The sequence below is a fragment of the Oryctolagus cuniculus genome, chromosome 3, assembly GCF_964237555.1.
Source record: "Oryctolagus cuniculus chromosome 3, mOryCun1.1, whole genome shotgun sequence".
Lineage (NCBI taxonomy): Eukaryota > Metazoa > Chordata > Mammalia > Lagomorpha > Leporidae > Oryctolagus > Oryctolagus cuniculus.
The window spans coordinates 49703487-49721071 of record NC_091434.1 but is presented as its reverse complement, the minus strand read 5'-3'; the positions used below and the strand labels follow the sequence as shown (position 1 = coordinate 49721071).

At 45.1% G+C, this 17585-nt stretch overlaps 1 protein-coding gene across 2 annotated transcripts in view; it reads left to right on the top strand.

Moving 5' to 3' along the window:
• The first annotated feature begins 12890 nt into the window (after positions 1-12890).
• The window catches only part of NAB1 (NGFI-A binding protein 1), a 50546-nt gene continuing 45851 nt past the window's right edge, over positions 12891-17585 (top strand). The window contains exon 1 of one of the 2 annotated variants that reach the window (XM_002712343.5): positions 12891-13150. The gene's annotated coding sequence lies outside the window, so the exon portion shown is untranslated. The remainder of the gene's footprint in view (positions 13151-17585) is intronic. The other variant, XM_017342992.3, reaches the window with a different exon arrangement.

Genomic DNA, 17585 nt, shown 5'->3' with positions numbered 1-17585 from the left:
TTCTGGACTTTATCACCCTCTATTTAAGGCCAAGTAAGTTTTCCCCTATTTATTTCTACCACTGTGAGTACCAGAGGAAAAACAACTTTGGAACAAAATTTTCCGTACTTTCTCTAAAGGGATGAGAGTTCAGAAGAATGACAGATTGGATGCTTTATGTCACAAAACTCCTTCTCTGATTATACAGGGACTCGAGGTGGGGGGAAATTAGCTGTATTCATTCAAATCAACCATCACTAAGCAATGTCATTATGATGGTGGGTCAGCAGAACAACCCCTACTCACAGGCTGAGAACGCACTCATTTAGAAAGTTCTAGAAAGTTGCTCACTGCCCCAGAATATCTAGCCCACGGGCTTGTTACATGCTGTAAATATTGACTGTTAGAAATTAATGTATGAGGATCAAATTTTTCCCTTTTAAGAAAATTCCAAGGGCATGGCATTGTGGCATAGCAAATAAAGCAGCTATCTGTGATGCCAACATCCCATATGGATACTGGTTCCTGTCCTGGCTGCTCCATTTTTGATCCAGCTCTCCTTTAATAGTCTGGGAAAAGCAGCAGGAGATGGTCCACGTGCTTGGGTCCCTGCAGCCACATGGGAGACCTGGAAAAAAATTCCTGGCTCCTGGCTTTGGCCTGGCCCAGTCCAGGTCACCGGGATCATCTGGGGAGTGAACCAGCAGATGGAAGATCTCTCTCTGTCTCTCCCTCTTTCTCTCTGTGACTCTTTCAAATAAGTTAAAAATAATTCTTTAAAAAAAAAAAAGAAAAACTCCATCTCAAAAAATACATTCAGCACTTAGAAGTCATCAGCACCTTATCCAGCACACCTCCTTCAAAAGCACAAAAGGAATGGGACAGAGAAGGTGTAAGATGGAGGCCATGCTCAACTCATTCCTCTCCCTTCACCCAGCACATTGACAGGCAGATCGCTGTCCTCAACATGTTGCTTCAATCTCTGGGTTGCTCCCCCACAGTCCTAGCAGTGTCCTGAAAATGTTGAGTTCACTGGCCCTAAGGCATTTTTTTTTTTTAAAGTGCTATTCCTGAGTCCCAACCCAGGTCAACTCAAAACAGCATGCCCTGGAATCTGTGTTCTCAATCAACAACCCAGCTTGAGTTGTTGACAGTGGGGAAGTGTATCACAGGATCATAAAAGCACAGAGAACACAGATGTACAGTCAATTCATTATCACAAAGCCAACACCCACGTATCACGGCTCAGAGAGTTTTGCAGCCAGAAAAGAAGCCCCCTGGTCCCACTCCCCTTCCCGGCACCTCCCTCTTCCCTTACTTGTGCCTGTTGGGCTGATGGGTGACATGCTCAGCGCTCGGCTTGTCAGACAAGGCCCTGAAGAACTTGGTCTCTGCCGCCTCACCTTCGGCCGTCCGCACATCTCATTCTCAAGTGCTTCTTTCTACAATGATTTGTCTGATTCCCTGCTCATGCTCAAGCTCTTTGCCTCTGTGCTTCTGGGCTCGCTGGGGGAGTGCCCACACTTCCTGAGTCCTTCTATTAAACTCACTTTCCAAGATCTGTCCAACTGTTGCTTTCCTGGGAGGCTTCATGACTTTCACTTCTCAGCACTGCCACTCTACATGACTAAGAACACCTTACAGTATGTGCAACTGCCTATTTACTTTTCTATTTCCCTTTCTAGACCAGGAATTAAGGCACTCTGGTTTAGTTTTGTGTTGTTTCTTTAGTTCTCATATAGCCTTAGCATGTCTCTTTTGAACAAACTCCAGGTCTAAATGCCTTTGGAAAAGTAGCCCGTTGTAATCTTAACACCTTGGGGTATATTTGGATCATATCATGTTCTTCCCTGTCAGAAAATAAATCAGTCATCAGGAGCACACTGGGCGCCTGAGAGGGGGTCTGAAAGCAAGCAAAAGAGGGATGAAGTGGAGGGAAGAAGCCAGTGACAGTGCCCAGAGCCCTGCAGAGGCAGCAGCCCAGGGAGGACTCCCAGCTCACAGACCACTGTGCTGTGCGGGGCACCTGGACTGTTCTGAGGCCTCAACATCCTTCCCTGCCTCTGACTGTCCCCACACTGTCCCTCTGCTTCTCTGAGTGCCTATTCTTGCTCGTGAAATGCCACCTTGTAAGTAACCTGCCTATTTCTTGACCCTCGCATCAAAACTCCTACGCATCCATAGTATGTGTGAGTAGGAGTGGAGGGTGACAATGGGCCACACAGAAGCGCCTTGTGTAACTGCCCTGGTGCTCAGAGGATCTGGAGCACAAGCATGTGGGCAGCTTGCCACGGGAAACTGCAGCAATGTCAATAGTCCTGACGCAAACAAACCGCGACCGTGGGCAAACCCACAGGCTGGAGGCCAGCAGGGAGAAAAATGGCACACAACTTTTTGAAGCTAGAAAAAACACTGCTGAGCAAAACTACAGTTAACCAAAAAAACGGAGCAAGTCCAAGCCCCTTCTACTGTGCAAGTATGAACGAGAGCCAATGCTGGCGGTTTAATCGCTGGCATGGGGTGGGGGCAGCTTTGGGTCTCATGCACCCCTAAAGAACCACAGTGCCTTGCAGATAGATTCGAGCGGCACTGGACCAGTTCTGTACCTGGTGTGCCCGTCTTTCTACAGATAAACAGGGCAGCAAGAAACGGGCATCAGAGACTACTTCGACATCAGTTCTGTCGCTGTTCAGGTGTGGATGCCCAGTCAATGTCACTTTTTGAACTGCACAACACTTGTGACTGCATGGGTCCTGGGAGTGGGAGGATTGTCAAGATGATACAGGTGGATACATGCTTGAATGATTAAGCAGAAAACGAGATCAACTCTATTTGTGACATCAGATTAAACACTCCTAGCAAACAACAAATATATAACAGATCTGATATATGGAAGACTCTCAAGGCATGGAGTTCTATAGATTTATATACTAAGTGCTTGATATACATTTTGTTGGATAAGCTGATTTTTGTTGCCTTCTTCAAACAAGAGGATAAATATAGTGCAATTCTGTTCTCATTTTTTTATTTCATTGTAATCTCCTTCTGAAGCAAAATCTTTCCTAAAAATAACATTTAAAATTTTCCTCTGGTTTTCAAAGTAATGCATGTTTATTGCTGAAATTTTCAAAGTTGAAGGAAAGCAAAAAGAAAATAAAAATGATCAATAATACCATCACCCAGAGACAACACTTGCTAAGATTCAGTGAAATTTTTCCCATGCTTATTTAGGCAAGACAATTATAAATTATTTCGCTATGTTCTATTTCTTACCCCCAATATCATACTATGTGTATTTCTCAATTTTATTTATGAATTTGATATATTCTATCATGTAGATGTAATATAATCTATTTAACCAGTTCAGTATTTTATATGCTTTTGTTTTTCAATTTTATAAATGCTGTAAGTATAGTCTTCTTTAATGCTTATAAATTTAGGATACCATCTTAGAATTGAATTTGTTGGACTGAATTCAATGAACACTTAGAAACACTGAGTTCAATTTTCCTTTAAAATGCTATTCACCTCTTAGCAGCAATTTAGAACTCCTAACCTCATCAACATCAGGATGACCTGGAACATTTTATTTAAGCAATATATTTTATAATTGAAAAAAGTCCTCATTTTCCTACTGTTAGAGGTTATAGTACAAAAAATGAAAAAAAATCACAAATCCTTAAAATTTCTCACAATCACACAGTAATCTCCAATCCTGGGTCAACTGATGAATTACTATGCATAAGTCTGGGTAAACACAACAATATAATTCAAATTAAAAACATGTAACTCTGCAATCTATGTAAACAGAACCACATTTGACCTGCCTTTACTTCAGTAGTTTAAAACCTCTTACTGTAGAACATACACATTGTGCATTATCCTTTCAAAGTGTCTGCTAAGGCAGTCAGTGCTGACCAATCTGATGTGACAATTAGCCCAAGTCAAGATCTTTGTGGCTGCTTGGATGATAAGTCAACTCAAGTTCATACCTGGACCAGCATGATCTAAGTACTTGGTGTGGGCGGGGCCAAGTTTTGAAACCTTTCCTGCTCCCCTTTCCTCTTCCCGATTCCTAGTTGTACCTGCTACACCTACATTCCCTCTCCCAATCCAACAAAAAGGTAAGAGAGTGCACTAGCCACACTTTCTCTGTCACCTTCTCTCTATAGATCTGTCCCAACTGCTCCACCCCACCACTCCCACCTCAAGGGCATGACTGTGTGCCAGGCTTGGTGGAATGTATGCGAGGATGATCTTTCCTTTGCTTCTGCTTCCTTCTTCTTCGGGGGAGCATGCACTCAGTACTCTCTCTCTGGGTTTTCACAGCTCTCAGAAGAGTACTGTCCAGTTTAGCTGGCTCCTCCTAAGGACGCCCAGTTGCCTTCCTTGACTCCCTCCTCTCTCCCAACTCCAGCCCATCTACTTCAAGAAAGGCTCTTGTCTTTTACATTCTCCCTCCCTATTTATTTCCTTGCTCCTTTTATGAGCAAGAAAGAGCCCACATCTTGGTTGACAAGTCACACGCCTCTGTCAAGGAAACAAACAAAACCCTTCACACTCACTCTTCTGTGGAATGCTTCAAAGAGGTACGCCAGGGGTCGGACACTTTGCCTGCAGAATTGTAGCTGCAGAGCAGAGACCAGCGCACAGACAGAGCGAGCAGACTGGATGTCAATCTCTATACACGGGCCGGAGAAGAGCAAGGCCAAACATGCAGCTCAGAGGAACAAGAAAGCCAGGAAGGGAGTGAGCAAATAGGTGTTCTGAATACACTCCCGAGACAGTGAGCAGAGCAGTTTGCAACCGCTTTCCATCACGGCTGATACAGTTAGCACGATTACCAAAGTTAAGAAGGAGCTGACACCTAAGCAGCGTTGCAGCACGGTTAACTGTGCACATTCTGCAGTGGATGCTGTGGCAAGAGACGAGCAGCTGAGCTGTAACCACTGTTTCCAAAGAGGGCAGAGAGGAGAAAGAGAAGGTTCTACTCCTCAAAAAATGTCCAGAAACTCTCTTTAGGAAGTCATATGAGAAATTTCCATATACATTCTCTTCTGTCTTAACAAGTGAACTTTTAAAATAAAACCATAATTATTATTCAGTCAGCTGGATATTTGGTTGTGCTCACTGCCTACTATTATGTTTTCTGCTCTCTTATTAGCCATCTATAGTATACATTTCCTTACCTGTTGGAGCCAATTAGATCAATCAAGTGACTTCTAAGATCCTACCTGGTCTCCCAAATGTCTAGTAATACTCATACAACATTCTTACTTGGATCTTACAGGCCCATCCTGGGAATCTAGCCATCTCATTTCTTTCTTTTCTTCCCCTTCCAACAGGAATGGCAAAAGTAATCAACTTATAACTAAATAAGTTAGTGGAAACTAAACTAGTTTACATTGAATTTCTGCACAGTATTTGAATATACAAAAGTGGTAAACGTTATAATCCTTTACACTTGAAATTTTTGTAGTATATTGTAATAAAACACACTACATGAAGATTGGCTTATTTTTTAGAAGAGTAGCTACTTTCTCCTGAAATTATCAGTTATTATATATTCCTCATATTTCTTAGAGAAAGTTATTTATAATCTCCACACATCTAAAAATATTCACATTCTCATATATTAAAAAATCTACTTCACTTTTAAAGTTTTCAATTTCCCATTGCAAAAGAAGAGAAATTTTAATTACATTTCTGGTAATATGAATATCGTACATGACTCAGTTAACTGTAGGGCCATCATCACAGAGTGGAAAATTTGTTAAGTATAGAATCGTTCTGAGGCAGTAACAGGAGAATACCAGGACAGAATTATATTGTATCTTAGATCGTGTAGGTCATAAGCTCTAATTTTATTCTTTCTCTCCTCTAAGAACATTTAAAATCTATTATGCTTTCCTTTGTTTTGGGTCACTGAAGCATTTTAAAGTAAGAAATCTTTCCAAAGGCAGTAAATTTTCACTCAAATGTCAGAACCACTACTAACTTTCTACAGTTTTACTTAAAAAACATTTTTTGCTTTCATTTCACAATGTGGAGATGGTTTAGCAAAAAAAAAAAAAAAATCCTTGTTTTTGCGAATGTACTCATCCTTGAAATATTCTGAATAATTTCTGAAAAATCCTGTTAGGCGCACACTTAACGGATTCAGGAGTGTAACGCACCATTCCTCTTCCTCAGGGGTTTACACTGCGTTTCAGAAGCAAGCGAGATCATGACTGACGTGAGCCTTCCTCATGGCACGCAACGTCAGTGCAACAGGAGGTATCCACCTGGCATCTCAGGGCTGCTGGCGGAGAGGCTGTGACATGGGCCTCACAGGGTCCTCTCCCATGTGACCTTCAACAGGTCACGGTGCTACCCCCCATCTCGGTCCCTCACCTCCACAACAAGAATGGGAACGACAGTGCCTGATGCTCTCCATAGCTCTGCTTTGAGGAGCAAATGCACACTTGCAAAGTGTTACGCACCTAGTGGCTCCTCAGTAAATAGTGGTAATTATTTTCCGGCAGCACTAAACTCATATTTGCTTGAGAGTTTTCTTAAGCTGACAAGCAATATTGTGTTTATCATGTACGACACGGTGTTATGAAGTACGTAGACACTATGGCATGGCCAGATCCAGCCAACATATGTATCATCACCTTGTGGTGAGTCCACCTTACACCCACTCTCCTGCGTCCTCAGGAACGCATCACACCTTAACTTCAGTCACCATGTTGTAGGACAGATCTCCCCCACCTGCTCCTATCTCACTGAAACTTCGTATTCTCTGGACAGCATCTCCCCAGCCAATCCCCAGCCACCCTAGCCCTCTGAGATCAGCCTTATTAGAGTTCACTCGAGCAACACCTTTCTGTGTCTCCCTAATTTCACTTAACATGTCCTCCAGCTACAGCCATGTCATTGCAAATGCCAGGACTTTCTTATTCTTTTTTTTTTTTTTTTTTTTTTTTTGACAGATAGAGTTAGACAGTGAGAGAAAGGGAGAGACAGAGAGAAAGGTCTTCTTTCCGTTGTTTCACCCCCCAAATGGCCGCTATGGCCGGCGCTGCGCTGACCTGAAGCCAGGAGCCAGGTGCTTCCTCCTGGTCTCCCATGCAGGTCAGGGGTCCAAGCACTTGGGCCATCCTCCACTGCCTTCCCGGGCCACAGCAGAGAGCTGGACAGGAAGAGGAGCAACTGGGACAGAACCCGCGCCCTTATGGGATGCTGGCACCACAGGTGGAGTATTAACCAAGTGAGCCACAGCTGAATATGATCCCATCGTGTACACAGACCACACTTTCTTGATCCATTCATCCGTGCACGGATGTTCATCTGCTCCCCTTCCTTGGCTATTGTGACTAACGGTGCCATGAACTGCGCGACCATGTGTTGGTACTAGTTTTATCTTTTTGAGCTACCTCCATTCTGTTGCTCATACAACTCTACCAATTTATATTCCCATTACAACAGTGTTGTTTTAAGCATTCAGTTATTTTTTTTAAGTTCAAGTGTATTTAAAGGGTATGTTTATATCATTATTCTAAGTGAATAACAAATTTCACTTAAAAGTTAATCTCAATCAAAGTTAACCACAAAAACAAATACAAGGAAAACAATGCTATTGATTCTAGCTATACACTAGGGCCTGTTTTTTAAAAACAAAAAAACAAAAAACCAGAATTCAGCAAAGTTAGAGGGATCAGAAACACATTTGCACCTACTGAGATTCCCTCCCTCGCCAGGACTGAAAGAGATCTGGAGACAGAAGACCTTGTGGGCATGGGATTCGCTGCTCTTCAATGCACCCTCCCTTCCCCATCTCCAGTCATCTCAGCCTGTGTCCCCTGCTCTGCCCCCTTCATCAGGAGATGGAGGGAGGGGGCATTGCTCATTTCCTTGTGACCCAGCCCTGTTCTCAGATACCTGCACTCACTCTGCTTCCAACGGCCTATCATATATCCTATTTTCTTTCAATTTCAATTCCCGATCAAAAACAGAAAGGAATTACTCTTTATCTGTAATTTTTAAACTCGAGAGGGAAAATATAGTTTTCCAAGAGGGGAAATGCATGCCGGATTTGGCTGCCTGCTGTGACACACTGCACAGACGCGGTTAAAATTAGGACTAGACTGTAAAGTAAGCTGCTCCCACACGCACACCTATCAGGTAGAAACAAAAACGAAGTCAACAACCGGGAGGAAGTTTTCCTGTCTTTTAAGAAGTGTTTTTGCAGTTTAAAACTGTACAGTGATGCTTATTTAAGCATTCAGAAGGAGCTCTGTATTACCTTTGCCTTCACAGATAAGGAATTAAGCCTGCGAAGACATTTGCAAGTGCTGTTCCTAAGAATAAGCACCCATTAATAATGGACAAGACATATTTCTTAGGCCACGTTCCAAATGGTGTAAAAATTCAGGATTTGATGTATTTATTAACCCTTTGCAATTTATTAAAAAAAGAAAGTTATGCTTAACAATGTAATATAAATTATTTTAGTAACAGTCTAAAGTTACTTTGTAATTTACACATTGCTTTTGAAGATATTCTTACTCAATTTTTCACTGGAAAAGTTATGTATTTAATCAGATGATATCACACATGTTAAATACTTCTATGATGACATATACAATTCACATGAAGAACATCTACAAAACACAAAAAGCCTACTTGCTAGTCAGCTCCTGTTTTCCATTAAATTCAGTTATTCAACAAATATTTAGTGACAGATTAGTACGTGTGAGCCACTGTCTAGTGTGAGCATTAGATACACAGCTGTGAGTAAAAGGCCACAACAAATACTTTCACTGCTTGAAAATACATTCCAGTGTCCTTTGGGCTCTTACTGAATCATAATATGAAACATGTTCCCATTAAAATTTTTAAAAACTTATTTCCATTTTATTTAAAAGCAGAGAGATAGAGAGACAAACAGAAGAGATCTTCCATCTGCAAATCACTCCCCAAATGCCTGCAACTTCCAAGGCTGAGCCAGGCTGCACCCAAGAGCCTGGAACTCAGTGCAAGTCTCCCATGTGGGTGAGCCATCACCTGCTGCTTCTTAGGGCATTGGAAGCACAAGAGCCGATGCTTGAACCTGGCACTCAAATAAGCAATGTGGGAATCTCAAGTACCAACTTAACCACAACACCACCCACCCCTGATACTTTTATTTTTAAGAATTTTTTTATGTAATTGTGATCTAGATGCAAAGAGGTATTAGGTTTATTATAGCTCAATTCACAATGGCTAAGATACGGAACCAACTCAGATGTCCATCAACTGATGACCAATCAAAGAAAATGTGGTAAATATACACTATGGAATACTACTATTTTATTTGAAAGGCAGAGTTACAGAAAGGTGTGTGTGTGTGTGTGTATGTAGAGAGTGAGACAGAGAGAGATCTTCCATCTGCAGGTTCACTCCCCAAATGGCCACAACAGCCAGGACTCAGTCAGGCCAAAGATGGGAGCCAGGAGCTTCTTCCAGGTCTCCCATGGGGGTGCAGGGACCCAAGGGCTTGGGCCATCCTCCACTGTTTTCCCAGGCCACAGCAGAGAACCGGATCGGAAGTGGAGCAGCAGGGACTCAAACAATGCCCCTGTGGAATGTCGGTTCTGCAGGCTGTGGTTTAAATCTGCTGAGCCCCCTATTTTTTTTTATTTGTTGAATATTATGGTTAGTGGCACATGAAGCCTGTGATTGTAGAGTGGGCTGAAATTATGTTTTCACAAAAATTTAAATAAAAAAAGAAGGAGGGAAATTCAGGGAGGGAGGGAAGTATGATTATCTTCTTAGAAATGTACCTATGAAATCTGTTCTATTAGTAAAGTTTTTCTTAAAAAACTCAAAACACAGAATATCATAGTTTGTCATAATAGGTAAAGTTGCTGCCTGCAATATCAGCATCCCATATGAGCACCCAATCAAGTCTGGCTACTCCATTTCAGATCCAGCTCCCTACCAATATGCCTGGGAAAGCAGCAGAAGATGGCCCAAGTGCTTGGGCCCCTGCATCCACGTGGGAGATCAGGATGAAGCTCTTGGCTCCTGGCTTTGGCCAGGCCCAGCTCTGGCCATTATGGACATCTGCGGAGTGAACCAGCAGATGTGACTTCTCTCTCTCTCTCTCTCTCTCTCTCTAATAAACCATTAAAAAAAAAAAAGGATATCAGCCGCGGTGCCGGCCCACTTGGCTAATCCTCCCTGGGTTCTAGTCCTGGTCGGGGCGCCGGATTCAGTCCTGGTTGCTCCTCTTCCAGTCCAGCTCGCTGCTGTGGCCCGGGAGTGCAGTGGAGGAGGGCCCAAGTGCTTGGGCCCTGCACCCCATGGGAGACCAGGAGGAGGTGCCTGGCTCCTGGCTTCAGATCAGTCCAGCTCTGGCAGTTGTGGCCATTTGGGGAGTGAACCAGCAGATGGAAGACCTCTCTCTCTGTCTCTCCCTCTCTGTCTGTATCCTAACCAACTTGTCAAATAAATAAATAAGTAAATAAAATCTTAGAAAAAGAATCACCCTTCTCCTGAGTTCTCTCAGATACAGGTGAACGCCTCATTCCCCACCCCACCCCCCCACCCCCCCAGCAATCCTATGGACTACAGTGTTGTCACACAGACCTACAGAATTGGATGCCTGAAAGCTTAAAATGTTATCTTCTCATCGTTTCCCTTCCTCCCACCACCTCCCCCAGCAGCACCGGGCATTGAAGCAAAGCAGAGTGGGCCAAAAATGCCATTCTTAATGTGGGAAGAATACCCTATCTAAATGTGCCCAGAAAACAAACAGGGAGAGACTTCAGTGTTCAGCTGTGGAAGGAAAGCAGTTAGAAGTGAGCAGGAGGGGTATCTGCCCTGACACACTTCCTTCGAAGCATCACGTTCAGCCAGGCACGTGCAAACCTGGGAAGAGGAGGAGGTTTTTCGTTTGCTTGTTTCGGTTCTGTCTTGCTCTGGAAACAGTTCTACTAGAAGGCTCCCGGGCCAGGTGAGCCCCCTCCTCCTGACTCAGGACTCACTCACTGACTGTACACCTTTTTTCCTCTGACTGTTCACCACCAATACTGTTTGTAGAACACGAGGATTCCAGAGGAAGGAGGAGCATCTTGCAGATTCCATTGCCTGCACGTTCATTAACCTCTACCTCTTCCAAGCAGTTGAGAAACTGCCTACACACTGGCTCTTTTACAACAACCACCTAAGTTAGCTTCTCCTTAGTACAACAGGGTGCACAGCTGCAAAAGTCATGACATGACAGACGCTAAAAGAAACTTCCAGCAGTGATTTCTTCAGCTGAAGAAGTGAAAAGATGTAAGCATGTCTCAGTAGCAACTCAGCTACCCCAGACAGAACCTGTCACCACCCTGAGGAAGTCTAACTTTAATTATATACATTCCCATGTGGCATTACTCATTCTTGTAACATGCTTTTGCAAAAAGAAAAAATAAAACAGTTCAGTGCTTTAACAAGGTCTTTTTCTTCCTAATTGTCATCCCAATCCATTGCAACAACATAAAGATGTGGCTTGAAGAATTTCTCATCTCAAAGAATGCCTTGTATCCCCATCAGCAAAGTAGGCACACTCTGGGAGGCCAGCCAGGAAGTGGAGCTGGCCTCCTGGAACCTTGGGTTTGTAAATGGACGTTCACATGGGATCCTACCTGTCGTCGAAATGGTTTTACATTAACTTATGTCCTCTACCCCTGAAGATCACAAGGCTAAAACCTAAGGAATTCTTTTCCGTTTTTTTTTTTTTCTTTGCAGAGGCAGGAAAAAATAGATTTAAAAACTGACTTTCAATTTTCCTGGCAATAGTTTAAGTACATTTCTTGGAGGTGCTTTAATACTTTTCGTGGCAGAAGTTTATGCAAACCAAGCTTAAACGTTCTATACTGCGCCTTGGGGATTCAACCTGCAAACACTCTAGGGCCGTGCAAGGGCCGTCGTTTCTGGGCACCATGGAAAGAAGAGAACATTAACCAATAAAGTTAATAGACTGAGAAAATCGGAAAGAAGCTACCTAGCAAAGCGACACAATCCTCAAAGCCGCGCTCGGGTTCACTGCTTCTCACCGCAGCCCCCAGCCCCCACGCCTAGCCCGTTGGTGGGAGAGGGGCCAGCAGGGCGACACAGAGACCCCCTCTGCGGGCCTCGCGAACTGCAAGCGTTGCGCACCTGCCGCCCCTCCACGCGCCGCGGCCGCCAACTTCCCGCGGGACGGCCCGGACCCCAGCGCGGGTGCGCACCTGGCCCACCTGCCCGGCCCACCTCCGCCCCGAGCCCGCGGGGGCGCGCCTAGCGCGCTCTCCCTCTCTCTCTCTTTTTTTAGTCAGCCTCCCCGGGGATGTTGGATTTGGTGGGGGTGTGCTCTTTGAAATACTATACTGGGAACCTCAAACATTAATTTTTTTTAAATATTGCAAACCTTTCCGGCTCGCTCCGCAGCTGGAGAGCAGGCCCGAGGCGGCGTCCCCTCCCCGCCCGCCGCCGCCCCCGCTTCCTCCCGCCGCCCCCTCCCACCGCCGGGAGCGGGACTCGCGGGAGCCGCCCCCTCCCGGGCGCCCACACTTGGTTCCTCCCAGCTGCCGTGTGAATGGGCCGCCCTCCGGGTTCCACGGAGGGGGCGGTGGGAAGAGGCCGAGCCCCAGCCCCGGCCCCGCGGCCGCCGCCGCCCCCGCCCCGCGGCGGCCCACGCCGGGATCTGCGTCACTTGGCCGCGCGTGGGCGGGAGCCGGAGCGGCGAATGTAGCAAGAGCGGAATCTCCCAATGTGACAGCGCGCGGGGGGTGGAGGCGGCGGAGGCGGGCGGGGGAGGGGGAGGGGAGGGTGCAGCGCGCGCGGGGAGGGCCGCGGCGGGGGAAGGGAGGGCGCGGCGGGGGAGGAGGAGGAGGAGGAGGAGGCGCCGCCGCCGCCGCCGCCGCCGCCCGCGCGCCGGAGCCCGGAGGAGCCGCCGCCGCCGCCGCCGCGGCCGAGCGAGCGCCGTCGGGGCGGGCGGGCGGGCGGGGGGGAGCAGGGAGAGCGCGCCCACCACCTTCCCTTCCCCCCTCTATGGGAGCGGGGGCGTCCCGGCCGCCGCAGCCGCCTGAGGAGGGAGAGCTGGGGGCCGTCACTTCGGAGTTGGGGCTGAGCCGTCCTCGGGGGAGAGTGCGCCGAGACCGCCGCTGCAGCCGCTGGCCGAGTACGTACCCAGGCGGACGTTCGCAACTCCGGGGCGGCGGGACGCGGGACCGCGTTCGCGCTCGGGCGGCCGCCGCGGGAACTTGAGGCGGCCGAGTGGACGCGCCGCGCGGGCGTCCCGGGGCGCGGGCCCCACGCGGCCGCCGCCGGAAGGAGAGGGCGGCGGCGGGGCTGGCGTGGGCGATTCCTGGAGAAGTGGGGGTGCGCAGCGGCCCCGCAGGAAGCGGGGGAGCGCGGCGGGAGCCCCGACTTGCGCCTTTTGCCTCGGGAGAAAGCCGAGCGTGCCGAGTGCATTGTCCTCCGGGGGCCGAGGTCGTCGCGCGGGGCGCAGGCCCCCGAGTTTAAAGACCCCCGTGGCCGGGAGGCAGAGTCTTTGTGTTTACTTTTATGAAAGTGCTGCACTCACGGTCTCCCTTTGCTTCCTGGGATCCTCCCCATCCGAGTATGGTTTTTTCATTTTTAAAGAAGCGGAAGGAGAGTTTGTGCTTGGAAGTGGCTTGCAGAAACTTGGCGTCGAAGCGCAGGGAAGCGGCAGCCGCGTCGCGCCTCCGAGGCCGAGTGAGGAATGTGCAGACGCGTGTGGGGGACACGCGAGCCTTGGATGCAGACGTGCATGACCTTATGGTCGGGGAGAACCATTAAACGTGCCGTCAAGGATATGTGGGCTGCAGGCTCGGGGCGCACCAGGCTGGCGACGGGAAGCGACACTTCTGACAAGCCCAGCTGTTGTAGGATCTTGGGGAGGGGTGGGTAGGTGGGAAGGATGGCAGAGTTGGAACATGCGTGTCTGGGTCCTGCAGCCCCAAGTTTTGTGGCAGGTGATCGGGAGGAACCCTAGATTAGGCGTGCACCTAAACCTCGCTCCCTGAGATTCCGCGGGCATGGAACATTTGGGGGGTGGGGTGGCTGTTTAATTTAAAAATCTCACCCCAAAGAGTGGAGCTGGAGTAACTTGTCACTACCAGTTTGGTTTGCCAGTGACGTGTCTCCCAACTTCAGGAGCGCAAAGATCAGAAGCTGAGAGCGAGATTCCCAGATCTTGTTTAGAAATATTTTGGCAGTTTCAATTGATAATATTAGATGGCATAGGAACAGAACAGCCGAATTTAAAACAGATTAGTCACGTCGGAAATGCTTCACTGTTTTGTTGGAAAAGTGCGCGCAGTGAATTACCTTTTTAGAATATTCACTGTTTTCGAATTTTTCCCCCTGAACAAGATACCCGTTGAGATAGTTCCTAATTTACGTATGGGTTTTAAGGAAAAATGTGGGAAGACAGGCTGCATAGGATCTGCTTCGCTGTCTGGGGTGGAGACTAATGTCTTCCTTGGAGACCTTAAAGAGCTGTTCCTACTGTGTCAGTAGAAGTGGCTCTTAGATGCAAGGGGATCTTTTTTCCCTCCATATTTTTATCACACGAGGCATTTAAAACTGTTCTTTCATTACGTTTAAAGGACTGTGTTTTTTTTTTTTTTTTTTTTTTTTTTTGTCCTGGTATTAACATGCAAGATTCCCTGGAGAATTTACAGCTAGCCGGCAAGGGCAATCTTCTTTATCCCCCTTTTGACTGTTAGTTGTGGGGATGTTAGGTCTTGAAAGAGAATCATTCCCAGGAACCTCTGGAAGGCTTTTTTTATTTTGGGTCTTAATGTTGCTATTTTTACCATCTTTCACTAAAGCTAATTTGCCATCCAGTGCTGAAAATATTTTGGGTCTCCTGGCTGTGGTGGGCTCCTGTTTTAGGTGAATGTACCAAGGACAACAACAATAAAAATATGCAGGCACTGAAGGTTTTGTCTTTATTCTGCTTGCTAGTTGTGGATGTAATTCAAATGACAAGTATCTTTAGGAGTACTGTAGCTGATACAAGGAAATTTAGTGAGATATATCTTTAAAATTATCAATAGAATCAGACAGTCTCAGCTAAAATAATTTAAAATGCTCCCTTTTTTTGTGGCTAGTAAATAACTTGCATTGTCCTATAGGGAAATTAATAGATTTTTCATTCTCCATATTACTTAGTTAAAGCATTAGACATTTTCTTTTAGTCATACCTTAATAACAATGGTTTATTTAGTATTAAAGATTTTGGAAATTTGCATTGTAGGGTGCTTAGAAAGAATAATCTATAAAGTGGGGGGAGATGTTTGAAATTTGCTGCATCAACCTTAACTATTTAAACTACAAGATGGTTGGATGGAAATAGAAGTGTGTCAGGTTTTTGCGTTTGTTGGTTGAGACTCTGTCCTAACACTTAGGCTGCATCTGTTCTGTGACACTGAGTGTAGTTGTTTTCTGTGGGTGCTATTCATGTGCAGTTTTGGAAATGAAAGCTCTGTAAAATTCATGTTTAGATGTGAAAACTGTGTTCTAGGTACCATAGAATCACAAAACATTTATGTTACTTTCATGGAAGTGACCATTTTATGACGTTTTTGAATAGTTGAAAGTCATACTAATGTATAATCAACTTGTCTATACGTATTTCATTGTGAAACTTAAAAAGTATGTTACAAAATAATTAATTCCCCAGTGAACATAATATAAGGATTCTAATTCCTTTGCTTTGGACTTATTTTTATCTAACCTGCCTCTTTGAATCTTTTGAGTGGCAGAAGAAAGAATAGTGCAGTTATTATAGTAAATGCAAATTTTCTTTCTGATCTGACATGTTCAATAACTCATGCAGTAGTTGACTATGCTTCCTTAAACTTACTAATGGGACAGGTGGGAAATCAGAGAAGTAGATGCTGGGGAAAAATAGCAGTCCTCACCTTGAGAGAATTCTTACTGTGAAAACATACCATGAAGCTTTCCGATAGTTTGTCATTTCTCAGTACATTGTCTTTAAGGGCCTGCACATCAGTTTGCATGGTATGTAAATTAAATAATTTTTACAAACTTCTGAAGGGTGAAACAATCTCTGTTTATATATTGCCTTTATACTCTGTTCAGAGGGCACTGAGTGCTCGTTGAATGACCTCTTGGTCACTTGAAGAATTTGCCACCAGCCAATATGAGAGGCTAGTATTTGCCTCTTGGTATTGTAGTTAAGTTAATGCATAGTTACTGTTTCATAGCAAAATAAATTTCATGTAATTTTTTTCTTATTTTGGTAAATACGTTTAAACTTACACAATTGAATGTTTTCATTGAAATTTTAAGGAGTTTCTGCAAAGTTGTTTTCCCTGTTCAGAAAAGAGTCAGTAGGGGAGGACATTTAAAATTTCCCAAATTACAGTTCATTCATTAGTAGATATGTGTTTAATTCATAACTATGACAGTGATAAGATCCAAAAATGCTTTAAGATGTGTCACTGAACGCTAAAGAAGAAGTGTGCCTCATAAATCTTTTGGCACTTGAAGAAATTTAGTAACTGGGTACTAAATGCCAGCCTTGCATTATTAAGTGACTTTGTGTAATCATTTTTGCTTGAGTTTTAAGTTCTAGAAGTAGCATAAAGGTGAAAAAAATTCACTTTCTGGAGGCTCAGCCTTTCCTAAGCCCAGTTCTGACTTGTTAGGAAGCTTTTTGAGTCTCACCCCTCATTGTACCCATTGCGCCCTTCTTTGTCCCAGGCCCTGTACCTTCAAGCTATGCTCTCCTGAACTTGGCAGCACTTCAGAGGCATTGCGTTGTGCTGTATGTCTTCACATTTCCTATTCCTTTGTCCTCGTTTCCATCTCGGCCTTTCATTCCCTTAGTGTACAGCAGATCTCATCGAGATGTTATGAGGAAAGCAATGTCGTGGAACTAATTCACCTTAATCTGCAAATGACTCGTGAGCTCTTAACCAAGGCTTTTCACGTTGCTTTGTTAAATCTGTAAGAAGTTGTTATTAACTTAGATAATTTTAAAGGAAAAATTTAAGCTGTGTCGGGAGGAAATGTATAGACCTCTGCATAATTACTCAGGCCTTACTGGATCTTGCCCTTGCTTTCTCCCTACTCCTGGAAGTTTCTCTTGCTTGGAATGCCATAAATGTCATAAAAGTATGTTGCATATGTGTGATGCTTTGTGTGCATGTGTGTCAGTCTGTGTCAGTGATTCCTACAGAAGATCCAATGTGATTATGAATTAGTTGTTTGGAAATAATTTATACTGCATTTAATTTATAGGGACAGGTTTTAAAAAGGACCTAAGATTTCTCATGACAGATGTCTAATTCTTAGAATTTTTTTTTTTTTTTTGACAGGCAGAGTGGACAGTGAGAGAGACAGAGAGAAAGGTCTTCCTTTGCTGTTGGTTCACCCTCCAATGGCCGCCTTTCTCTCTGTCTCTCTCTCTCACTGTCCACTCTGCCTGTCAAAAAACAAACAAACAAAAAAACCCAAAAAACAAACAAAAAAACAAAAATTTTTTTTTAATTTATTTGAAAGAGTTACTTGGGGGGGAGGGGGTTGGAGGCTTCCATCCCATGGTTCACTTCCCAAAT